Source organism: Prionailurus viverrinus, chromosome C1, assembly GCF_022837055.1.
Source record: "Prionailurus viverrinus isolate Anna chromosome C1, UM_Priviv_1.0, whole genome shotgun sequence".
Taxonomy (NCBI): domain Eukaryota; kingdom Metazoa; phylum Chordata; class Mammalia; order Carnivora; family Felidae; genus Prionailurus; species Prionailurus viverrinus.
Window position 1 is genome coordinate 193,812,153 of NC_062568.1, and position 24,256 is coordinate 193,836,408.

A 24,256-nucleotide genomic window follows, 5' to 3' on the forward strand; every position below is an offset into this window, starting at 1 on the left:
TTTACTAGATGCATGATTTTAAACGGAATCTCCACCATCTGTTCCACCCCCTAATTACAGATGCACAGAATCCGCCTCAGAGGGCAGCGTGAGGGGAGTGATTTAGAGGCTGAGCTGCTTCTGCCTGCATTAGGGCTGGGGAGACTTGGGGGGGGTGCTCTGGGTATTGCTCACAGCCCCCCCCCCCCAACATCCCATGTCTTTCCCAGGGGCCCTTCATGCCTCTTCTCTTGCTGGGGAAAGGCTCATAGAAAGTTTCCCCCGACCCCCAAGACCTGAAAGAGGAAGCAACTGCAATACTGAGGGAGGGGTCCCCAAGACATTGCCTGCGTCCCAGGCCCCAAGTCCTGGGATGCAGGCTCCATTAGAGCCTTAAAAAATTCAGTGGATCGATCTCCTGCCTGCCTCTTTGCCCTGGGGAGCCACAGACTCTGGCCTGGCCCAGCTGTCTGCCCACCCCAGGGGTAGCAGGAGATTGGTGAGGTAGAAGGGGGGTCCGAGCAGAGGTGGGGGCAACTAGGTTCTGGCAGCAGAGGCCGTGGGCAGACATGCCAAGACCCATCAGGTGTGTTTGCACGCATGTGCCCATCCGCCTTGGTGCAACTAGAAAGCCCGATTCCCAGCTTGAGCCATGCTCTGTGGGGCTGGACCAGCACTGGGGGTCGGAGGGGATGGGCCAGGGCCTGGGCCTCAGGGTTCTGAGAGACGCTGGGCTATATACACTCTGAGGACTGGACCACCTCCGCCCATAGGTGCCAGGGACCTGGCCCCCAGCCTGCTTGGTGGTGGCAGTGGCGGGCACACTGCGGTAGACGCCGGAGCATTCACTGCGGGGAGAAAGGGAGCGAGGTTGGGCTGGAGGAATTTTAAAGATTGCTGCAGGCAGGAGGGTCTCTGGAACCCCGTGGAGCGGGCAGTCATGCAGAAGTAATCCTATCGCTGCCTGCCTGGAGGAGTGGAGGGGAGAGGGGGCAGGGAGGGAAAGGATGGAGCTGCTGCCCCTTTCCCACCTCAGCCTCTGCCCCAGCCAGCTGTGGAGGGCGCCAGGGACCCCAGGGGTCTTCCCTGAGGAGGCGCCTGGTCTTCTCCATTCCACTGTGGCATGTGCCCCCTGGAGGGGCAGCGCCCCAGCTGTTGCTCAGCTCCAAGCTCCGGGTATTATAAATAATGCAGCTCAGAGGTGGGGGCCGGCTCAGCCCCCGGTCACCTTGGGTCACCCACTGTGGCGTCTCCAGCTGGCAGTCTTGTGGCAGAGCCCCTCTCCCTTCCAGCCTGCTCCTCCTCTTTTGCTGTGTGAGCTTGGGCCAGAGGCCCAGCCTCTCTGGGCCGGGCCGTGGAAGAACCCAGAAAGCCCTGTCCTTTTGTCCCACCCCCTAGCCCTCACAGGTTAACTAGCAGCTGGCTCAGCCAATCCAGGCTGGAGATGGCTGTCCTGCTCTACAGGGGCCTTACCCATTCTGGCTCCTCCATTTTGCAGATGGAGTAACCGAGTCCAGAGAGGGAAGGATGGCCAAGGCCAGCCAGCTGATGAACCCCTCCTTCCTGCCCCATTCTGCTGTCACTCAGGCTCTTCTCAGCTTCAGCTCAGCTAAGAGCAGGGCCTGGGGGGTGGGGTGGGCGGGGGATGTTTGGGAAAGTGGTTGCGGCTGAGAGGTTGCCATGGCGATGCTGCAGGATGCCGAGCTGAAGTGGGGGTCCTACAGGGTCTCTGGGGCCCCCAGCTCCACACCCCTGTGGTCTTCTCCCCATCTTCTGTCCCCCACCCAGATGCCTGTCAGGCAGCTTCGGTGACAGGCTGGGTGGGTGACAGGTGGTGCAGGTGATGGGCTGGGTGGGTGACGAGCTGGGTGGGTGACAGGTGGTGCGGGTGCGAGGCAGGCAGGTGACAAGCTGGGTGGTGACGGGCCCTGCTGATGACAGGCAGGGGGTGTGGTTGGCGAGGATGCTGTCTCCTGGCTGGTGGCCTGTTGCAGCCCCCCACCCTCATGCGTGTGCACACACATAGACTCTGGGCGCAGAGCTTGGGGCTAAGATACTAATGAGGCTTATTACGTGTGGAGGGGCAGGTGCCCAGGCTCACTAATGAGAGGCCTTTAACAAATAGGGGAGGCAGCTGGGGGCTGCGAGGAATTTGGCTGGCCCTCCAGAGCTGAGGCCCTCGGGGTCCCAAACTGGCTGGAGGACGAGCCATCCTCCAGCCAGATTGGGACCCCTCCTCCCCTACCCTCTGACTGCTTGGGTTTATGCTAGTATTACCGCAATCATGATAGTTAACCATTGTTCAAGCTTTTGCTACACTGCACCAAACCCTGAGGTGCATCTTCTCATTTCCACTCAACAGTTCAAGGAGGGAGGCACCGTTACGCACTTTGCAGATGAGGAAACTGAGGCTGCAAGAAGGCAAGGGACTGAAACATAGTTTCTGGCGCAGCTGGAATTTTAATTCAGGTCTTCCTGTCCCGAGACCATGCCCTTAACCACCCCATCAGTAACACTTCGGTAGAACTCTTGGTCCAGACTCAAGACCCTTTTTCAAGGCCTCAGTTTCACTCTTCTGGAAAACGGATGCCTGGTGGAGGGGTGATCACCATAAGCTTCTCAGCTGTGACTTGAACGGCTTTCAGGGATTCCTCCAGGTAGCTGCCCCATACTCACCCCATGTGGCCCAGATTTTGGACTAGAGAGAGGGCAGGGCTAAGTGTTGAGGGAACTGAGCTGAAGAGGGGACACCTGGGATATGTGAGCCACTTCCTGCATTGTGCGGTGTGGAGGCTGAGGCCTGGAGAGCAGCAACCGCCCAAGGTCACACACCCAGTGAGCTGTAGGGCCCCAAGGGATCCCAGGTCTCCTGGCCTGTTGAAAGGGCGGGGCTGGGTGTGGTGCCTTGGCTGGGAGGCTACCTCCTCCTGGGCCCCACCCACCAGCCTTTGCTTCTTCCCTGGAGTCTGTGAGCCCCCAGCAACTGGGAGGGTGTAGAGGGCTGTTGACTGCCTCTTTAGGGCCATGCCCCCTCCCAATCAATCTGGGTCCCTAGTGTCAGTTGAGCCCCTCCCTTTAGAACCCATTGGGGTGGAAACTCCCTAGCAACAGCTGATCGATGGGTTAGGGCCCTGACATTGGCCTGGGGCCACAGCATGACCCTGGAGGGACCAGGCTGGGGCTGGGGGCTTGGAGGGGAATTTAAGGGAGAAGAATTAGGCTCATAAATCTTGGAGCAACTCACTTCTCCTCCTCCTCGACCCTAATCTCTTACCAAACCTGCTCTCCAGCTGCGCATCCAGGGCTGGGGGTTTAGGGAATCCACCTTCTCATTCCCCTTACCCTCCAACTGATGCTCAGCCCCTCCTGACATTGTAACCCCTATAGGGAAGAGAGTGGCAGCCACTGCTGTTGGACAAAATTAGGATCTTGTGTCTCCAGACTACTGCATTTGGCCTCTGATTCATAGGGGTAGGTAGGGCAGAGAGCTCCAGTGCCTCAGTTTCCCCAGCCTTGAGTTTGAAATCCTCTCTTGATGCCTGTCCGCTCAATCAGGAAGGAGCATTAAGTCCAAGAGGGATCCCACAGCTGCAGGACACATGGCCCTGTCCTCAGAAGCCCCAGTCTGAGATGAGAAGCACAGCCCTGGCCTTGGGAGCCCTCAAACCCAGAGGTGAGGTCTAGAACCCAGGCTGGGCCTGTGCCAAGGTTCAGGTGGGGAGTGGGTGGTGCTGAACGGCTTCCTGAAGCAAAGGCTGAGGCTAGGGGGAGGCCAGAGGAAGGGTGATGGTTCGCCTAGAGGCCTGGAGAGCCATCTTTGGTTGGGGGTTGTGGGGGGGGGGGGGGGGGAGCCTGGAAGTGTCTGGCTTTCCCACAGGCCTGGGCAGCAGTAAGCTGAAGTTCTGGGGCCCTCCTGGCTCCCCAGGGAACCCACTGCTGCCTGGCCCTGGGGACCCAGGCGTCCTGGCGGGTGAGGGCGGGTCTCCAGCAGGCGCCCTGCCAAACCCCGCAGCCTGCTCACCAGGAATCTTGTTGCTGAGAGATGGAAAATCCCGGCCCGGCCTGCAGCTCATCCCTCCCCTCCGGGAGGAGGAGGGGCCCAAAGATTCCTTCCTGCATTCCCCCTCCCATTTGGGGCAGGGCTCTCCTTGGTAGTGGGTGGGGCTGGGGGGCCCAGGACAGGCCTCTAAGGCTCTGGGTCACATGTCCTGGAGCCCAGCCCAGCCCGCAGTGGGCACCAGGGCACTCTGGAGGCAGAATGGGCCTGGTGCGGATGAGGAGGGGTGGGGGTGGGGTACTGAAGCCAGAGGGGGCCTGGATGGGGGCTGAGCCCGGCCCTGGCCCCACTGGCTCCCCCAGGGCGGAGGGTGAAGAGTTGGTTCTCTCCTTGGACAGGAAGACGAATGATCCCATTATGGGAGCGTGATTTTATTCCACGTGTCACGGAGTCTGAGATTAACTTGCTCACCAGTCTGTGACAAACCCCTCACACCCTCACACCCAACACACACACACACACACACACGCACACACGCACAGAGACACACATATCCTTGGTCTTACAACGCACATCCCACAGGCACAGATAAACGTTTCCACAATACAACACACAGCACAGTCCCACGGAGGTACAAGGAAACACTCACATCTAGACACACAGCCTCAAAAGCACAACATTCCCTCACTCACACCAAGGCCACATAGACCCACAGCTACAAACAGGCAGTCCGGGGGGACGCCGGCAGCCCTACTTGGACAGGCACAGATCAAGGACACACAGTGCCCCGTAGACACAGATACACTTAGACACACACAAACCCAGACACAGTCATGCGGACAGGCATAGACCAACAGGCACACACACTGAGACAAAGGCCCAGATACATACAGAGACAAAGACAGGCACAGACACACAGCCGGCAGTGCGCACACAAGCACAGGCGTGCATACCCGGACACAGACAAAGACAAATAAATGCCCAGAGGTTTTGCTGTGGACAGATGTAAGGAGCACGCACATCTGGGCCTCCTCGGCCTCCCTGCCTGGGGACATAGTAATCTGGCGCCTGTGGCTCCGGGGAGAACTCTGAGGAATCTCTCAGAGCCCCCCACCCTGGGCCCAGGGCCAGCCCCCACCTCTGGCACAGGGCCCATGGCCGAGGCTATGGAAGCCACACCCTCAGTAGAGCTGCGACATCTCTTACCTTACCCTGCCTGTTGGACACACACAGGCACACCGTCTCCCCCTGCGCATGCTTACAGCACCCCGCCCCCCCGCCATGCCCACACAGAGTTTCTCACTCACCCCCCCCTTAGATGGCCCCTTCTTGCTCCTTGTCTTTCTCCGTCACCTTCCCCCCCACCACCCCAAGCACACATGCACGACCTCGAGCACCTACACCCACAGCCCTGTGACACACACCCTCACCTTTTCTCGCACAGACCCACACGAACCCAGCACACAGGCTCTCTTTCACCGGCACCCTCCCCTTCCCATACAGACCCCCCCCAGGCCCATATACGTGCGCTCCTTGACATCCCCCACCCTCTCTCTCACAGACTCATTCACAAATGCAGCACACACACCCGCTCCCCGACATGCATCCTCGCCACTTTCTCACATGCGTGCGCGCGCGCGCACACACTTTCAGAGCCTCCCTCACACCATCGCTTTCCTTCCTCTGTCTCTCACAAACATTCCCTCTGCCAAGAGTGTAGCTCTGCCGCAGAGCAGCCCCTGACAGTATTTGTCACTGTTCTCCACCGCGTCCTTGGCCTGCCTGGCCTCAGTCCCTTCCCCTCCACCTCCAGCCCTGTACGCTGTGGCCTGGTACTCTTCTGTCATTTCTCTGTTGAGCCAACACGTATATACGGAGCGTCCGTTCAACAAATGTTGATTGAGCATGGATTATTGGCTAAGCACTGGGGACACGGGGGACACAGGCCCTTCCCTCATAGAGCTCTCAGTTTTGTGACCAGTTTGTTGCTTATCTCACCTGATGAGATTTTAAGGTAACCCTGGGTCCTGTATGTTGAGGGATGTGTAGGAATTCACAAGAGGAAACATATGGGGAAGGTGTTCCACACAGAGGGAACAGCATATGCAAAGCCTGGAAATAAATCAAGGTATGGTATGGTATGGTAGGCACATGGGGTGATGTTGAGAAGAGACGCTGCATAGAAGGCAGAAGCCAGATGTCACAGAGTTTAGCTGCTGTGATCACAGATTTGGATTTTGTCTAGTGAGCCGCAAGGAGTCATGGGAAGTCTTTAGCAACAAGGTAAGGTGGGAAGAGACTGGAGGCAGGGAGGCTAGTCGAGAGGTTTATGTGGTACAGATGGGAGATGATGGTGATCTGATCTAGAAGAGGCAAGTGGAATGGAAGAGGAGGCTCATTTAGGAGCAAGGACCTGTGGCATTCCCCATTCTTTCCTGCGTGACCTCAGGAAAGTCACAGAACCTCTAAGCTGGGTCCATCACGCGAGAGTGGGACAGTACAGGAGCTGGGCTTGTAGTAAATGTTCAATCAGTGATAGCCATTGTTGTCATTAACAGTAGGGCACGGGGACATCGGATGAAGAGCACTGAGCCCCTCCTGAGTGCTGGGTACTCTGCCAGGGCTGGGGCCCAGAGGTGAGGTGGTCTGCAGCTCTGGGTAGCCCAAGCACCTGGTAACCACGGCTCACGCAGACAAGATAGGGCTGAACGTGGGGATGCGGGCAAAGCACCCTGGAAGATTAAAGGAGGATGAGGCAGCACCCGTCAGGGCTCTGGGAGGCTCACGAAGGAGCTGGCATTGAGCCAGACCCTAAAGAGGCTGGTTGAACTTGGGCAGGCAGAGGTGGAGGGAGGGGCTTCAGATAAAGGGAACCAAGTGGACAACTGCCACATGTTGGCCTTGGGCAGGCCAAGGAGTCTAATCTGGCTGTTGTGTGGGACACAGACTGGGGAGTCTTGGGATGGGATTATGGAGGAGGGGCCAGGTGACCAGCGTCCCGGCAAAGGGGTGGTCAGCATGGGGTTGAGCCGCACTCTAGAAACCTGATTTGTTGGTGGTGACACGGAATGTGGTCATTAGAGACTGTACTCCAGGTTCTGCTGCTAAGCCATTGGGTGACCTCAAACAAATACCGTGCCCTCCTTGGTGTCAATTTCTCCATCTGTGTGATGAGGTGATTAGTCTTGAGTAGGAGGGAATTCTGGTATCATGTCCTAGGGTTTGGTCTAGCCAACTTTGCAGGGCATCATCTGGCCTAGAAGTCTGGGCCTCAGCAGTGCTTTCTTCCTGAGCATTCTGAGCAAAAGAAAGGAACAAAATGAGGGGTTCCCCAGAGACAGATTTGGGGCCTTCTGAGTGAGGGGCCAGGAGCTCAACATGGAAAAGAGGCATCTTTGCCAGGATCAGACTCCAAGTCCCAGAGGTAACCCAGGAGAGAAGGCCAAGGTCCCTCTTCCCTCCTGCCCTGACCCTTGTAGTGGTAGATGTGGGCCATGTGCCCAGGAGGGCACACTGCCCAATCCCTGGCCCAAGGGGTGTCAGGACCCTTCCTGCCCACTCAGGGAGGAGCAGGGCTGGAATTCCGGAATGTGGCTCTGGGCTTGGAGTCCCCTGGGGGCGAGGAGCCAGGAGGCCCATCTGGGGGGGGGGGGTGGCAGGTAAATGCCTGTGGGCTCCACCATTGATATTTGGGGTTGCCAGGAGTTGTGGTATAAGGCAGGTTCTGGTGACCCCCCAGCTGCCCTGGATCCTAGCTGCAAAGGGCCCTTTAAGCATCTCACCTGTGAGGTGGGGCTGGTAGAGAATTAATTTCCTGTACTATTTTAATTTTGCTGTATTTAATTTGCTGTTTATTTTAATTAATTAACGGCGGTAATCGTCTATCATAACTTGCTGCTGCTGGCTCCTCTTCTTTTCGGAGGGGTGGAAGGCCAGGCCAGGTGATTGCTGAGTCAGCTATGGGGGAGAGGGAGAGCCCTGGGGGTATGTTCCTTTTTGTCTTTGCCCTTCTCAACCCGGGGTCTTCTCTACTCTCCCTGGCTCTCCTCCAAAAGCCCCCCCCCCCCTCACTTGTGATGCTTCCTACTCCTTTTTCCCCAGGTTGGCCTCAGGGCTTCATGTGAAGTAAAGAGAGGCCAAGGCCCCTGCCTATGCCCCAGTAAATATATTTTAATGTCAGAGGGTGGTGGTTTAGAGGGTAGGGAGCTTGGCATGCAACCCAAGCAGTACTTAGAGACTGGCTTAGGAAACTTTCAAAGTGGAGGTCTGCTTTTTGAATGGCAACCCCCTTCCCCACTCCAGTGCCCAAAGAGCACACACATTTGTGTGGTCAGGCCTATAGGACTGTAGCGTGTCCACCCACCTGCAAACACATCCACAGCATGTTTTCAGTTATTAGTCAATCTCTAGGATGGACCTCCCTTGTAGGGATGAGGAAATGAAGCCCAGAAAGGCTAAGTGACTTGCCCAAGGTCACACAGCAACTAAGAGAATCAGGGTCCGGATTCTGGTTGTCATCCCTCTGGCTGCGTAGAAAGAGTTAACAGTGTGTGTCGGGGGGGGGGGGGGGAAGTGGCTTGGGGATTAGGGTAGGGGGGATTAGGTCAGAAGACTGATGGAGCCAGGAAATGGGGTCCTCTGGCTTTGGAGGATGTGGGGAGAGCAGTGGGTTCTTGCCACAGGGGGCTTCCCGAGGTATGAGGTCTCTGCCACCTGTTTCCATTTCCCTGTGTGTCTTCAGTTGTCTGTTTGGAACTGGGGTTTGCTTTGTCACTTGCACTGTACCATACCAGGGGGGCCCTTCCATGGCTAGGTGGAGCCCTACTTTTATTTAGCAAACACTTACACAGCATTTCCCATATTCCAGGTACTCTTCTAGCTTTATAAATGGATATTCATTTCATCATTAAAGCAGCCCTATGATGATCATCCTTGTTTTATATATCAGAAAACAGGCTTCGAGGGGCACCTGGGTGACTCAGTCGGTTAAGCATCCAACTCTTGATCTCGGCTCAAGTCATGATCTCGTGGTTCCTAAGTTCGAGCCCTGCATCAGGCTCTGTGCTGATGATGCAGAGCCTACTTGGGATTCTGTCTCTCCTTCTCTCTGCCCACCCCCCACTTCTGCACCTGTGCTCTCTCTCTCTCTCTCTCTCTCTCTCAAAATAAATAAATATAAGAAATTTTTTTAAAAAAGAAAACAGGCTTTGAAAGGTTAAGTAACTTGCCCGAGGTCCCATGGCTAGTACCTGGTGGACAGCTTTTGCATTTGGAACTCTGGGATCCAGAGTCCTTGTTCTGAACTACCATACTCCCCTCCCCTCTTAATGCTGTAGGTGGGAGATGGGAGCCCTGAATTCCCTGGAGATGTGGCATCTTTGGGGCGTCTCTAGTCTAAGTTGAAAGGGAGATCTGGCCCCACCCTCGCCAACCCCAAGTCTGCTAAGGCAGACAGATCCCACAAATCAAGACCTGTTTTGTGGGGGAAGCAGTCAGAGCATCAGGTGGGCCTGGCTGGAAGGCACAGGTCAACAATTAGGAAGCCTTGGGTGGAGCCTGGATTGGGCTGCAGGGCTGGCCATGGTGGGGGTGGGGGAGGGGGAAGGATTGGGGGGACAATTAAGGTGGGCCTCAGACTGTGCCCTCAGAGAGCTTGCTGTCTGGGAAAACAAGGCAGATGTGTCTGAACAGTTACCAATAGTTGTATAAGACAACAGGAGAAAAACATCACAAAGCATGATGCAGACAAGAAGAGTTTGAGCTTTGGACCCATGTAACTAACCTTAGCTACTTGACTCCTTTCTAAGCCTCAGGTTCCTCACTTGTCAAGGGGAAATAAAAATGGCACTGACTCTATAGGGTTTTATGAGGTTCAAAGGAGATAAAGTGTGAAGGGTGCTCTGGACCAGGGGCTCAGTGAACATCCATCTATAGATGCTGAGAGCCAATCTCTGGAGAAGGAAAGGGTCCCACCCCTGGGGCTGGTATTGGAGCAGATCAGGATGGGAACGGTAAGGATGAGGAGGGTAATGAGAATCTCACTTTTGGAGTCAGGCTGCTTGAGTTTAAATCCCACACATGACGAGTTGCTTACCCTCTCTGGGCCTTGATTTTCCTATCTGTAAAATGGTATTATAATAGTGTTTCCCACCCCCCACAGGGTATTATGAGGATTAAACTAGTTAATTCGCTTATTCAGTAAGCAATATTGAGTACCTGCTAGGTACCAAATATATTGCTACTCACTGCAGATAATAAGTGGTCAATACATGTTAGCAATCTTATTATCATTATTCATATTGGGGGTGGCTATTCAGGGAGGAGGCAGAGGCTGAGGCTTTTAGAATGGAGTTGAGTGACACAATAAAATGTAGAAGTAACAGCAGGCTGATATTTATTGAGTGCTTACTATGTGCCAGGCACATTAGCTCAGGTACTTGCATTATCTCCGTTTTGCAGATAGGAAACAAGTTCGAAGAGGTGTAGTGACATGCCCAGAGAAACACAGCTTGTAAGGGCTAGAGCTGGAGATTGAGAGACTCAAAAGCCAGGCTGTGAAGTCACAAAGCTATAAACCTGCTTAAGAGATGTTGTAGGGTGGGGGCAGTGATCCAGCAGAGGAAGGAGGGGGAGACCTTGCCAGGAGAGGGACAGAAGTGGGCAAGGCCCCAAATTCAGGAAACAATGAGGGAATGGACCAAGTCAGTATATGCTCCCCCAGTGGTTTTCCCCGGCAGTAAACAAGGTATGAGCTCAGGGTAGGGAGCAAGTGAAGCCTGGAATCTTGAGAAATGGGCACAATTGAAAACGGTGGGGAGCCAGCTCATTCCAGGCATAGCCCACAGTATCAGCAAAGGCCCAGAGGTGAGAATGAGAAGAATGGTTTAGGGCTGAGAAGTGGAGGAAATGGCTAAGAGAGGTCAGAATGAGGGTTGGGAGGACTGGTGGCCTCAGGGGCCTAGGGAGAGTGACAGCCCCAGGGAAATAGGGAGGGTGACAGATTCAAGAGGCTTAGCTAATATAGAAATAGAAATAACCCCCCGTCTGGACAGGAAATAGAGCATAGTGATCAAGAGGGCAGGCTCTGGAGGCAAATCCTAGCCAGGCTGCTTCCTACCCTGCGATCAGAGCAAGTTGCTTGAGGCCTCATTTTCAAAGTGAGGAGTAATGCCGGTACCCACCTAAGATGGGACAATCTGTGAGAAGGGATTATTAGCACAGGGCTTGGCACACGGTAAGCACTCGATTCATTCATTCATTCCCCAACTACCAGGTGCACATTTAGTGTCAGGTACTTTCCTAGGACGCACAGCAGAGAACAAAGTAGAGAAAAACCCCTGCCCTCAAGGAGCTTACATTTAGAGGGTGAAACAGTTAACACCAAAATAAAGTAAAGTACATGGTGTGTTAGATGTTGATGAGTGTCAAGGAGAAAAATGAAACAGGGAAAGGGCTTGGGGAAGGCCAGGGTTGCAGGGTTAAGTAAACTTATAAATGGAGATTATTATTACTATTATTTGTATAGCAGGTTTTAGTAGAAAAAGCACCTTCCAGTTTATAAGGTGTTTTTCCTTCATGAGAATCACTCAAGGTGTAGGTGTTGCTGTCCCCCTTTTGTAGATGAGGACACTGAGGCTCAAAGAGAAGAACCTGACCCAGGAGTCACAATTGTGAGGATAGTGCTGGCTCCCTAGGACTCCGGGTGACAAGAGAGTGTTATTCCCAAAAGTCTAGAGGACAGGAGGAGAGAAGGGTTAATGGGGGAGGATATGGGCAGTGGCCAGTGACCAGGGATGGAGCTGAACTGGAGAGCAGGGGCAGAGGCCTGCTTCCTGGAGCCAGAGATACAGTCAGCATACCCCAGCATGGCCTGATCAGGGTGAGTTCAGAGAGTGGCTGGACCCAGGGGCAGCCCTGAGGGCAGAGCGGGGGCAGCAGGCTGGGCCTGAGACACTGTGTGATTGAGCAAAGGGGCAGAATCTGTCCAGAACTGAGTGAGTGTGTGGGTGGTATGGAGACTGTGGGGAGGGGGAAAGAGGAGAGGAAGAAGTTAGCTCCACTGACCAGACAAGAGGCCACAACGAGGAAGGAGGTTGGCGGGGGCCAGAGCTGGCTGTGAAGGCTCTTGAATGTCAGGCTAAAGACCTCAGCAGCAGTAGGGAGCCATTACAGGTTTTGGAGCAGGGACATTGTGTCACGAGAATGACACTGAAGAAGACAAATGTGGCACTAGGCAGAGGAGGTTCAGTGGAGGCATTTTGGAGGTGGGGAGCCCACTGGGGGACTGTCATAGCTGAGCAAGAAAGAAATGGCGAGGTCAGGTTGGAGAAACAGCTTGGACTAGTGGAAAGAGGGACCTGGGAGATCAATTCCTGACTGCTAGCTTTGGGTCTGCCTCACATTTTCTTTCTTACTTTATTGTTATTATTATTATTATTATTATTATTTTTTTTTTTTTTTTTTTTTTGCCTCACATTTTCTGAGGGGCCCTGGGCTAGTCCTTTCCTATCTATTTCCCCATTTGGATTGAACTAAAGACTCCTCCACCCCCTCTCTTCTTTTCTTTTTCCCTAAACATTTGAGCAAAGGATCCATTTTGAGAAGATGATGGAACTTCTCTTGAGAAAAATACAAAAAAAATTTTTTGGTTACAATGTTGGGAGGTTTACAGATCTGCCAAAGTCCATCCATGGAACCAAATTAGGTGATCAATAGTAATAAAAATAGCAGGTAGCATTACATGCTTATTACAGGCCAGGGGCTTGGCAGAGTGGTATACATCATGATCTTGTGAAGTCTGTTCACCAACCCTGTGAGGTAGGTACCATTACTATTATTCCGTTTTACAGATGGGGAAACTGAGGAAGCCTAGAGAGGTGGAATGATTTGCCCAAAGTCAAAGCTGGAATTGGAGCCTGGGTCTGTCAGCTCGAGAGCCCAAGATCATCACCGCTAAAATTAAGGCTAGGATTCTAGTATGGAGGACGGGGACATGGCAGGGAGGGGTCAGATGTGGGAGGATTTTCAAAGAAAGCTGTGGAAACGCACAGCTAGAGGTGAACTGTGGAAAAGGATGTGGTACCACTCAGTCCCGAGGTGATAGGTGGTTGGAAGTGAGGAGCTAGAGATGAAGACTCCATTTGAAACTCCCTGGTCTAGCTTCTGGGGGGCGCTGGGGGAGGGTACCTGTCCCACATGACTCCCAGGTAAGTGACTTGCTCTGGAGACTGCTGGGAAGAAGTAGGGTATGGGGCTACTCTGTCTTCTAGGTCAGATTATGCTCTGCTCCTGACTCTTTGACTCAGCCTCCAGTGCGATCTCTGGTATCTACCCTCCCTTCCCATTCCCAAGGCCAGTAGGAAGGGCCAGTGGGCTTTGATCCCTCCAGGGGAGCTCAGAAGTGGAGACACCCTTTCCATCCCAGAAAAGAGTATTGGGGCCCATCTCCTGAGATGAGAGTGGAATCTGGACCCAAGCAGCATGTGGTGCATGTTAGGCTCTGGTTTAGACCCTGGTCAGCAGTACCATCTGGAAGGAGGTAATCTAGATTAGACTAGGGCATAGCCTTAGGCTGGAATCTAGATTTATGGTGGGTTGGACTTGGCCATCTAGAACAGAGGTTGGCAAACCTTCTGTAAAGAGTTCAATAATACAAATTTTAGGCTATAGACCATTGGGTGTTGGTCATGACTACTCAACTCTGCCATTGTACCTTGAAAGCAGTCATAGACAATGCATAAATGAATGAGCGTGGCTGTGTTCCCATCAAACTTGAGTTATAAAAACAGATAGCGGGTTGGATTTGGCTCTTGGGCCATAGTTTGCCAACTCTTGATCTAGAACCTCATTCTTCCTAAGGATGTCTAGATCTTAAATGTTACTAGACAGTGATCTAAGCAAATAAGGTTGTGGCCTCAGGCTATCAGGCCGATTAACATGGAAAACAGTCCATACCACACTCTTGCTGGGATCCAAATATTGAAAATTGGTGAACAAGACATGTGTTAGACAGTGGTTTAAAGCAGACTAAGCCGTAATCTCTGGCTGAGCCTAGATTCACAGAAAGCTGGGGTGGGGTGGTGTGGGGTGGTGAGATTTAGACCAACACGTAAGGTTGTGGTCTGAATATAGGGAAGTGGGTGAGCTAAAGCCACACAGATATTGATCTAGAGCAGGCAAAGTCTTGGCCCTAAGCCAGAGTACCATATGATCTAGAACAACACTGTCCAATAGAAATGTAATGGGAGCCATACATGTAATCTAAATTTTCTAGTAGTCACATTAAACAAAATTAAAAGCGATAAATGAATTGATGTTAATAATGTATTTCATGTAACCCAATATACCCAAAACATTACCGTTTTAACATATAATCATTATAAAAGTTTCCTTTTTTTCTTCTTCGTATTTAGGCTTCCAAACCTGATGTATATTCTGTGCTTACGACATATCTTAATTCCAACTAGCCACATTCCCAGTGCTCAAGTTAGTTTCCACCATATTGGGCAGCACAGGTTTAGAAATGGGCTTTTCTTTGGGACCAGGATCCAGAGGAGTCATGAGCCAGAATGATCTGGAGTGAATAGAGTTGGACATGCCAGGGGTTATACTCTTAGTGAACTTGAAGTGGATGTAGACTGGCTCACCCTAGGGGAGCATTTAGGCTCTGGGTTGGGAGTTGGGAGGGGTCCCTCCTTTGCAGTCCTGACCAAGTGGCCTCCAGCTCTTCCCTCCCTCATCCCAGAGTCACCTCCGACTCTGGAGTCTGGTCTGGCCTGGCAGGTGGGGGTGGGGCAGGGTAGCAGCTGGACCCTTGAGGGAGCAGGAGCTCCACCCCTCCAAGCCAGCTGCTGCCAGCCTTCCTGGACTGACTGTGTGGAAACAGGGGGCCTAGAGACAGAAATAAACTGCCAGGTTTCCGGGGCGGAGTGGGGGGCCTGCCAGCCTTTGTGCTTCCTTGCTGGAGGGAGGGGGGGCAGGAAGCAACTCCATGCCCTGTCCCAGGCTGTTACCCCTCTGTGCCATCTCCCCTCACCCCCAGGTGCCTTCACTCCCATGGCTCTGAGGCTAGGCTAAGTCTAGAATTTGGTGGGTTAGTGAACCCTGTGGGCCCAGGAGCCTGGGTCAGACCCTTGGGAACCAAGGGTGATCCCCAGGGCCCTAGACAAAGCTTTGTGGCCATGGGGATAGTGCCTATGTGCTCATTTCTAGGACTCCATCCCAGGGAAACCTGCTAGCTACCCCAGGGCAGAAGCTGAACAGATTCAGAGGGTTGCAGTGGGGTATTAGACTAGGAATTGGAAGATCTGCATTGGATGCTCACCTCTGCCACTAACTGGCCAAAGGCAACTTTGGCAAATCACACGTTGAGCCTGTTTCCTTCCCTCTAAGAAGGGTGTTTGTCCTGCTGATCTCAGGGCACTGTACTTCAATAGTTAACTCAGACTCTGGAGCCAAAGTTTATCTGACTCTGGCCTCTGCCATTGTGTGAACTTTATCAGGTCACTTAACCTTCCTGAGCCTCAGTTTCTTCATCAGCAAAAAGGGGATATTACCTACTTTATGGGAACCTTATAATGAAGTGAATTAATACATGCAGGGCAAGTACTCAGTGTTGGCTATTACCATTGGGTAGTTGATAAGTTCAGTTGAGTTGTAAGTGAAAATACATTATTCACATGCAAGGGAGTCTTCCCCTGAAAAGAGTTCTCTCGGACCCCCTCATTTTATAAATGGAAAAACTGAGGCCCTCAAAAGGGAAGGTGTTTTGCCCAGAGAGGCACACAGCAAGTAAAACCTTTATTCGGTACCCACCATATAAAGCCAGGTAGCACATCCCCAATTTACAGGTAAGGAAATCGAGGCCGATGATTGGCCACTGGTGCACAGTGGCGCTATCCAGTGAGGCCTGAGTCCGCCGCTGGGGAGGGAGTGCCCGGGCCATCCGTGCTCACCCGAGGAGGGGCGTACAGGTAGCGGGCGCCCTGGAGCCGCCGCCAGAGCCAGGCGCGCTATTAATAATCCCGCCGCTCCGCCCGCCCGAGAGCGCAGGTCCGGACCGCCGCCGGGCGCCTCCCGGGCCTGGGCCGGGGCCTGAGCCCGAGCCGGATCGCGGCGGCCCTCCCCTTCCCCCGCCACGTGACACCCCCCCCCCCCCCCGACTCCGCGGGCAGCCGAGGGCCCGGGCTGGCGGAGGGCGGGCCGGGGGCCAGGAAAAAGCCGAAAACACCGAGGCTGGGCCGCTCCCCTCCCGCTCAAAATAGCCCCCGGCCGGGGCTGCCACGCATTCCGCCGGGCCCGGGGCGCGGGAAGGGGCGGCCGGCCCGGCCCCCGCCCGGCCCGACGTGGCTGCCTCGCCGGGTTGGGGGGGGGGGGGCGAGGGCGGGCCGCGCGGCCGGCCGGCATGTGGCTCTCCTTCGGGGAGCCTTGGCAGCCCGGACTGCGCGCTGCGCCGGGATGATGGAGAGCTTCTGGAATTTCCTGCAGCTGGAGAGCGCGGCCGGCCGGGGGAGCGGGCTGAGCGCGCGGCTCGGGAAGGGGCGCCTCGAAGCCCGACCCTAGGGGGCGCCTCCGCGGCGAGGGCCGTGGGGGGACATCTCTTTACCCGCCCCCAGGCCGCTGGAGTGGAGGGCGGCACACCTCCCCTCCCCCCGCCGCTCTTCGCGGGTCTGGCGGGGGTCCAGTCCCGCCCCTCCCGGCCTGGGCGGCGGAGAGGGGCCAGGTGCAGGCAACGCCCCTCCCCCAGCCGCCTGGTTTCCCTCTCGGCCCGTCACCTCCTCCAGGAGTCAGAAGCTCCACGGCCTCATCTGGGAGGGGGGTGGGGGGGTGGCAGGGATCAGGGGGCAGCGCCGGCCTGCCAGGTAGCCGGAGAGGCGGCGGCGGCGGCGGCGGCGGCGGCGGCGGGAAAACTCGGAGGCGGACTGTTCCGGCCCGAGAACTGCTGGGCCTACGGACCAGAGCCTCCTGCTCGAGCAAGAGGAGCCCCAGGGCTTCTAGGAGGGAGGCGAGGCCGTCTTCTCCCAACACCCCCCCCCCCCCCGCCACTCCCCTCACCCCCCCGCAACTGCCGAGCGGGTGGGGGGCGGACGTGCCGGAAAAATCCTGGACAGTTTTCTGGACGTTGGCGGCAGCTTTCTTTGGGGGCAGCTCTGCACCTTGCAGGTCCTGAAGTCCAGAAAAGGGCTCCGGGAGGGAGGGGGTTCCTTTTACAGGAGCCCTGAGATCCAGGGGAGTAGGTAAGTGACCTCTCAGGGCTCACTTTTGGAAGGGGGAGGGAAAGAGGTCTACCTTGCCCTTTGTGGGGGAGGGGAAGGGATGCTTTCCCACACTTTGCTAGTTCCAATACCATTTGGCGCTCTGCAAACTGTTGAACCGTTTGGCAACTCAGGCGCCTCCCTCGCCTGGGGTGGACTACCTCTCCCCTTGCCAAGGGTCCCTGTTCAACTTCCATTTCCTGCCCCAGCCCAGCACACCCTCACCACGTTAAACAAAAGCAGTGGAGGTGGGTACAGTTGGAATCCCTCCTCTGCTACCCACTGGTTGTGTGACCTTGAGCTAGTCCCTTCACTCCTGAGTCCCTTTGCTCATCTGAAAAACTAGCTAATAGTAGGTAGGCCATGGCCTTGTGGAGCTTCAAGTTGCACAATGTTTAAAGCAATTACCACAGTGTCTGCACGTAGTAAGGACAGGAAATAAAGGGCACCTGTGTAACATACAGTCTCATTCAGAGCCCTTAAAGTATTTGAATCCCCTTCCCCTCCAACAACCCTGTGAACTTTGGCTTCCCAAGGTAAGTAGTGCCTCTCAAGCTGGGGAGGGTGGAAGGATGTTGGTTTTACTGGGTGTTCATTTATTCGTTGAACACATAGTTAACGTTCTCAGCTAGTTCCAGACTAGGGAAGAGACATTGAATTTGTGCTGGGGACTGGCCACCAAACTTTGTTAAAGCTGCAAGGGCTGTTAGAAGTCCTTCCTGCTAAGCTAGCTCTTAGTACAGATGGAGGAACTGAGGCCCACAGAGGGGGCCAGGTCTCTTCATAATACTCCTTCTAATGTTCCTTGGGAGTGGGAGTGGGGGCTGGCAGGGAGCTCTGGGCCAGGGGAAGCTGGGCAGCCCCTGGCCTGGCTCCCTGGGGTATGGCCTAGGCAGTCTGAGAGTCTGGTGGAATCCTGCTTTCCTTTCCCTCCCATCACCGCGCTGACCTTTCACTCCACCTCTGCTAGAGTGGGTGGGGGTGGAACCCAGATACCCAGATTCAAATTAAGATCCCTGTTGGCTCCCCCTCAGCCCAGGATGTTAGGCCTGGGCCTGTGTCAATTCCCACCCTTCCCTCCCCCCATGAACCCCCCCCCCCCCTCCAGCTCTCCCTGTTTCCTGTTGGATTGGCCTTCCTTATGTACTGGAAGGAACTCAAGGCTCCATTTGTTGTCTGTGTGAACTTGAGCAAACTATGTGCCTCTGTGAGCCTCAGTTTGCTTTTCTGCAAAATGGAGTGGACATAAAAGCTACCTAGCAGAACACCTCTTTCAGGAGCATCCCAGAGGCTTTCTGGCAGAGGTTCATTTAAATAATAAAAGCCAGAGATTCCCTAGAATGTACTTTCAAGGCCAGCAATGGGGAACAGAGCCTTTCTTTACCTGTGGTTTGGGGAAGCAGCTTGGGGGGTGGGGGTGCCAGGGGCCCTGGGATAAGAAGTGGGGTGGGGATGAATGTCCACCAGACCATTTTGGCATAGTCCAGATTCGAGCAAATTTATGTGGCCCAGATTCCAGGGCTGCCAGGTGTCCGTGTCTTTGAACCCGCTGCTGGGCAGTTCTCATAAGCTCCTCTCTAGGACTGTAGACGCCCTCTCCTGACTAATCCAGCCCCACCTCCTTCCGCCACAGGGAAGCCCTCCTGGGCTTCCTGTACCCCCTCAATTTCTCCCCAACCCAGAGAGAGCTCTCTGTGAGAGACTGAAGAGAGAGGGACCAGTAGCCACAGTTGGGCTCTGTGACTTCGGGCAGGCCACTTCCCCTCTCTGGGCCTTCATTTCCTCCTGCATAGCAGAGGAGGCTGGATTAGTGACTCCCTAAGGCACCTTCCAGCTCTGACAGGCTCCGAGACTGTGTTGACTGATGTATCCTAGGAGATAGGAGCACACAGAACCGAGTCAGATGGGAGATTCCTGTGGCGGTATCCCCACCTCCAGAAGACTGGAGTGCCTCCCTTCCCTACACACATTGCTCAGGGACACTGGCAGAGATTGTGGTGGGCGGAGGGGGCATGGCACCCAAGCGAGTGGTACTGCTGATTCCCAGGGTGTCTCTTGTCAGTAGAGAGGCCTGTGCCTAAGAACAAGAGCTTGTGTCAGTCGGGGCTGTGAGACCGCTTGCTTCTAGGGGAAGGGAATGTGTGTGTCAGTGACCAGTCAGCCTCTAGGGAATGGGGGGTGCGGTGCACGAGGCAGCTAGCTTGTGGGATGGTGTGTCCGGAAGAGCGATCGAAGGGGCCGTATATTGGGGTGTGTGCAAGACAAGAAAGCTGGCGGTGGCAAAGAAAGAAACACAGATGAACCAGAGAGCGAAGCTCTGGGTTCGGGCAGACAGCGCGGGGAGCCTCCAGCCCTACTGGGAAGTGATGGAAGATTCAGCACAGTCTGACACAGTACGGTCTTGCCTGTGCCTAGGTTGGTCGGCTTGTTTACAGGTGTTGAGCTGAACCGCACTGTTCCGGGATTGCAGTTGTCATGTTCTATTGTAGGGGTTTCGTCAAGGTTTCCTGAACAGTGAGTGTCTGGCTGTTTTGAGGGGTGTGTGTACGGGACTGTATTTATTGTAAGGCAGTGAGCAGCTCCTGTCCATTTGGGGTGCTTATCAGATTGTGCGAGAGGCATCGGTTCTGGCTGTTCGAAAGCCTTAGGCTACATTAGGGAGATTGCCTGGCTGTAAAGGAAGGTGTTTTCAAGCTGTGAGCGAATCCTGGCCGCGTTTTGGGTGCCTCTTTCCCCTCCATCTCTTCGGGGAGGGAGGTCTCCTGTCTTAATCAGTGCCTCCGCAGGTAGGCAAGCAGGCGGTTGCTAGCCTGCTCACACTTGCAGTAATTTTACCACGGTGCCTAAGTCAGGAACAGGCGTGAATTGACCTTTTAACCCCTTCCCCGCCACAGGATTAGACTCTGTTTCCTGTTCAATCTCCTCCAGAACCAGTTCCATCCCGCCTGGGGGGCCCCCCCAAGGAGCGGATAAGCAACCCCCCATCTCTCCTCTCCTCCCTCCCCCGTGGAGCCTTTGGGGGTGGGGGGCCTGAGGGCCAGGCTGGTGCAGGGTCTGGCAGGAGCTGAGGGCCCAGGTGGGAGTGATAAATATTGAAGAGGAGGGATTTCGGTGTGGGCTGGAGCAGCTGCAGTGGTTCGAGTGTCACACTATCTCTCCCCAGGTTTACTGACCCATTTCCATTCACGCGGCTGCCGGTTTCCTAGCAACGGCAACAGTCCCCCCAGAACAGGCGGAGTGTGTGTCTGCCATTAGCGACTGCCGCAACTGTGTCAAGGTTACCCCGCTCCCTGCAAACCCACCCCGGCGGGTTTGTTTTCTGCCAGCGCCTGGCACACACAGTGCCAGCCAGGGAGGGGGAGGGGAGGGGGCTGGGGGCCAGCCCAGGGGCTTGGGTGGGGGTGGGGGGCCCCCCCAAGGAGGAGCTGCAGTTCCCGGTCCAGTGGGAGCCAACTTGGACTGAGGCCGAAGCAGCTGCCCCCCCCCCTCCTTGGCTGGTGGAATTCCTGAGCCCGAGGGGAGCAGGGGGCGGGGCTGTCCCTCAGCCCTGACCCCCGAGATTCCAGAGCCTGGGGGGAGGGGTGTGGGCCGAGGGGCCTCCGGGAAGCCTGCCTGATCTGACCCCACCTGGCTAGTTCTGCTCCTGCCCTGGCTTCCTCCCACTCCTGCGCAGCAACATGCTCTTCTCTGCTCACAGCTCTTTGTCCCAACCTCTGTGCCTGCTCTCCCCCCCCTCAGACTCCCCAGGGCAGGGTTGTATTTCTCCCATCAGACTAGGGGCTCCTGAGGTTGGGGTTCATGATTTGTTCTTTCCTTCTCCTCAGTACCAGCTCCTGACTGTTTTTCCAAATGTCATGGGAGATGAGATTAAACAGTTGGGGTGGCAAAGGATAATTTTTCTTAACAGGGACTAGCAGGGCAAATGCCCTCATTCCACCTCCTCAGTGAAGTCAATTCTGCTTGCAATCCCCAGGCCCCCCCCCCAGCACCCCCATCCCCCAAGTGCAGAACTCCAAGTTCTGTGCCACTTAAATGGGAGTGGCCATAGGAAATAAAGTTACCTCTCTTTTTCACCCTAAAAGCCTGGCTGCAAAGGGTTAAAGCAGCTGCACCCCCCCCCCCACCTTGCCTTGGTATGTGAGCTCCCCCAGGCTGGGGGGATGGGAGGAGGATGGGGGGGGGGGGTCTGTCGCCTTATAGCCACTCATGTGGTCAGCTCAGACCTGACCAGTCACATTCCTGCCCAGGAGGACTGGGGCTTGAGGTGGAGGGGCAGGGGCCTGGAGGGGGGCTGGGTTGGTAGGAATGGAGAGGGGGTACCAAGAAGCTGGAGCAAGGGGCTGCTGGGAACATGGAAGCATTATGCCACATAAACCCCAGAAAGCCTGAATCAATCTACCCTCCATTCCTCTGGGCCTCGGTCTCCCTGTCTTTCTTCCCAGTTTGCACCTGCCAAAACATTCCCGTGATCCACATAGCTGTGATACAGGTACAGACCTGGTCCCACTTCTAAACAAAGAGAAGAGTGCGGCAGAAGCAGTTTCTGACATGCAGAGCGGCACAGAGACTTGTGGGTAGCCTCCAGTGTGACTTTCCGGTGCTTGGAGGAGGTCGGCTGGGTTTTTGGCTGGGTCAGAGGCTCTGAGATCTAGGGTACAGAGCAGGCTGTGCTAGACAGTAGAAAGAGGCCTGGGCGGAGCCCCAGAAAGCCTGGTTCTTTGCCCGGCCCTGTGCTTGACTCCTCATGGCCTCAGTCTCCCCATCTGAGGGGCTTTTAGGCCTGTGGTCTCTAAAAGTCCTCCTGTCCTATAAGTCAGTGGCTCTGGGTTAGGGATGAGGAGTGGGGGGCAATGGTCTGGAGGGATGTGGGAAGCTGCCAGCTCAAGGGGGAGTTTGCAACGCGATCCCAGAGCGAAAATAGCCCAGGTCATTTTCAGCTGCTTAGGCTGAGGGAGGTATCTGATCCTGGCAGGGCAGGGCAGCTTGGGCAGGGGGCAGGGAGGAGCATTCTGTAAAGCTCTCTGGGAAACCGGACCCCAGGATGGGAGGGTGGGGAAAGGTTGGCAAGCCCAGCCGGGCTTCCTGAGACCCTCTGGGTCCTGGTAGCACCCCCACCCCCAACCCCACCCCCACAATGAAAAGACTAGGAATGCAGAGGGTTAACCGGAGGTGAGGGTTGCACTCCGGGCCCCCTTTGGGTCCTGGCCTGGATGAGGTGAAAGGTCAGCCCCAAGGAGTCCAGGCACAGCTGGGGAAAGAGTAACCCGATCCTTCTCCCTAGCTGGCTCAGGGGATCACAGAGCCGCCTCCCCCAGGAAAGGTGCTTTGACATCCCCAGGAAGGAGTTTGTTTCTACTTGTTCTCAGCAGGGGTTGGGGGCTAAGGGAGGATCTTGGCCCAAGGGGTCTGGGAGAGCTGCAGGCCTGGTGCCCCAGCCAGTATGGCAGTGCTTTGTCATCCCGGGGTCAGGGGAGGTGGAGGTGAGCCTGCTGGAAAGGTTAGAGGTAGCCTGTTCTGGCCCTGCTCTCACTCTCTGCCCCATTTATAATGACTGACGGCCAACCTTGGAGATGCAGAGCTTAGAGGCTCTTCCCCCTCAGCACACGTACACTGTCTGATGAGTGAGAGAAACCGCCTGATACTAGACTGTGACACTGACATGTGTTTGGGGTGGAGAATTACACCTTGACTCAGATTGTTTTGCCGTCCGCGGTTGTGTGTGTGGTGGGGTGTTAGAATGTAAGGTGGTATGATTGGTAGAGACAATACACAGAAGAACACGGGCTCTAAAGTCAAGTTTGACTTGGGTTCAAATCCTTGCTTTTGCCTTACGTGAGCTAGTAAACCTAAACCTCAGTTTCCCCACCCACAAAATGAGACTAATACCACTCCCCACAAAAGGTCATTGTAAGGATGGGCACAGAATAAGGGCTCAGTAAAAAGTAACCTTAATGGGCTTGACCGTCTGCTAAGGTGACCCTGTTGAAGCTCCTGGTCTGAGTCTAGAGCCGGAAAGAGTTGGTGAGCTACAGATGGTCTGAGAGAGAGGGGAATTATGAGAATGTGACTGCATCAGTGTCCCCAGAGCTGTGTGTGTGGCTGTGGGAGTATCCAGGTCACTTGGGGTGGGATGGTGTGAAACGAATGGTGTTGAGCCTGTGGCAAAAGGCGGTTGGGGCAAGGTTCTTAAAGGTGACCTCTTGGGTTGGCGACAGCCCCCCTACTCCCCACCCTGGCAGGCTTTGTGCAGCAATGTGTGGGTGTAGCTGTCCCTGGAGTGTGGCTGTAGGTATGTTTGAGAAGGCGCAGGCATCCCAAGAAAGAACAAGTCGCCTTTTGTACGCATCCAGCCCCAGGCTGGGCTGGGCCCTCTCTGGGGGATCCCCTGTTTCCGCGCCCAGCTCCCCGCCCACGGACAGCGCCCCAGCCCCGCCCGCCACCTGATGAGGGGTGGCCAGGTGGTCTGAGCGCCCCCTCCCGGGGACCGCACTTCTGGCCTTGGGCAGGGGTCTGGGGCTTTCGGGCTGGGGGAGTGCCCGAAACCCTGACCCCGCCTCTCGTGACATCACTCCAGGTGCTACCAATCTCCAGGAGCCCTGCCCACGCCCTCCGCCCCCACTCCAGGCACCAATCTCTTGCTATCCGGAGGCTCGGTGGGTGGAGAAGGAGGCAGGGCCTGGCGTGTGGGGCTGGGAGACCACAGAGGGCCTCCTCCTTCCTGCTCTGGGAGGGGCTGAACTCGCGACCCTGAGACCTTGGAGCTCAGGCTCCCTTTGAAGGAGCTCGCAAGACCTCTCACAGGGAGCACTCTACCTTGCTCACCTATCCAAATCTTACCAGCTACCTACCACCTTCTGCAGGAAGCCTTCCAGAACTCGCCCTCCCCCGTCTTTTTTTCTGATTACCTCCCCCCTTTTAGCGACTCTCTGTAATAACGGGATACCAGTATACCACTAACTAGCCGTAGTCCACTGATGAGTTTACTGCGTACCAAACTGCTCTGTGTTTTTCATGGAGGATCTTACCT

At 55.3% G+C, this 24,256-nt stretch overlaps 1 protein-coding gene across 11 annotated transcripts in view; it reads left to right on the forward strand.

Moving 5' to 3' along the window:
• Positions 1 to 24,256, forward strand: part of AHDC1 (AT-hook DNA binding motif containing 1) — a 64,361-nt gene that overhangs the window by 9,985 nt on the left and 30,120 nt on the right. Inside the window, exons 1-2 of one of the 11 annotated variants that reach the window (XM_047870507.1) lie at positions 1,647 to 2,636; positions 3,535 to 3,652. The exons of 8 other annotated variants lie outside the window; for them this stretch is intronic. The gene's annotated coding sequence lies outside the window, so the exon portion shown is untranslated. Of the gene's footprint in view, positions 1 to 1,646; positions 2,637 to 3,534; positions 3,653 to 16,917; positions 17,212 to 24,256 lie in introns of those variants that run through there. 2 more of the 11 variants (XM_047870506.1, XM_047870510.1) reach the window with 2 other exon arrangements.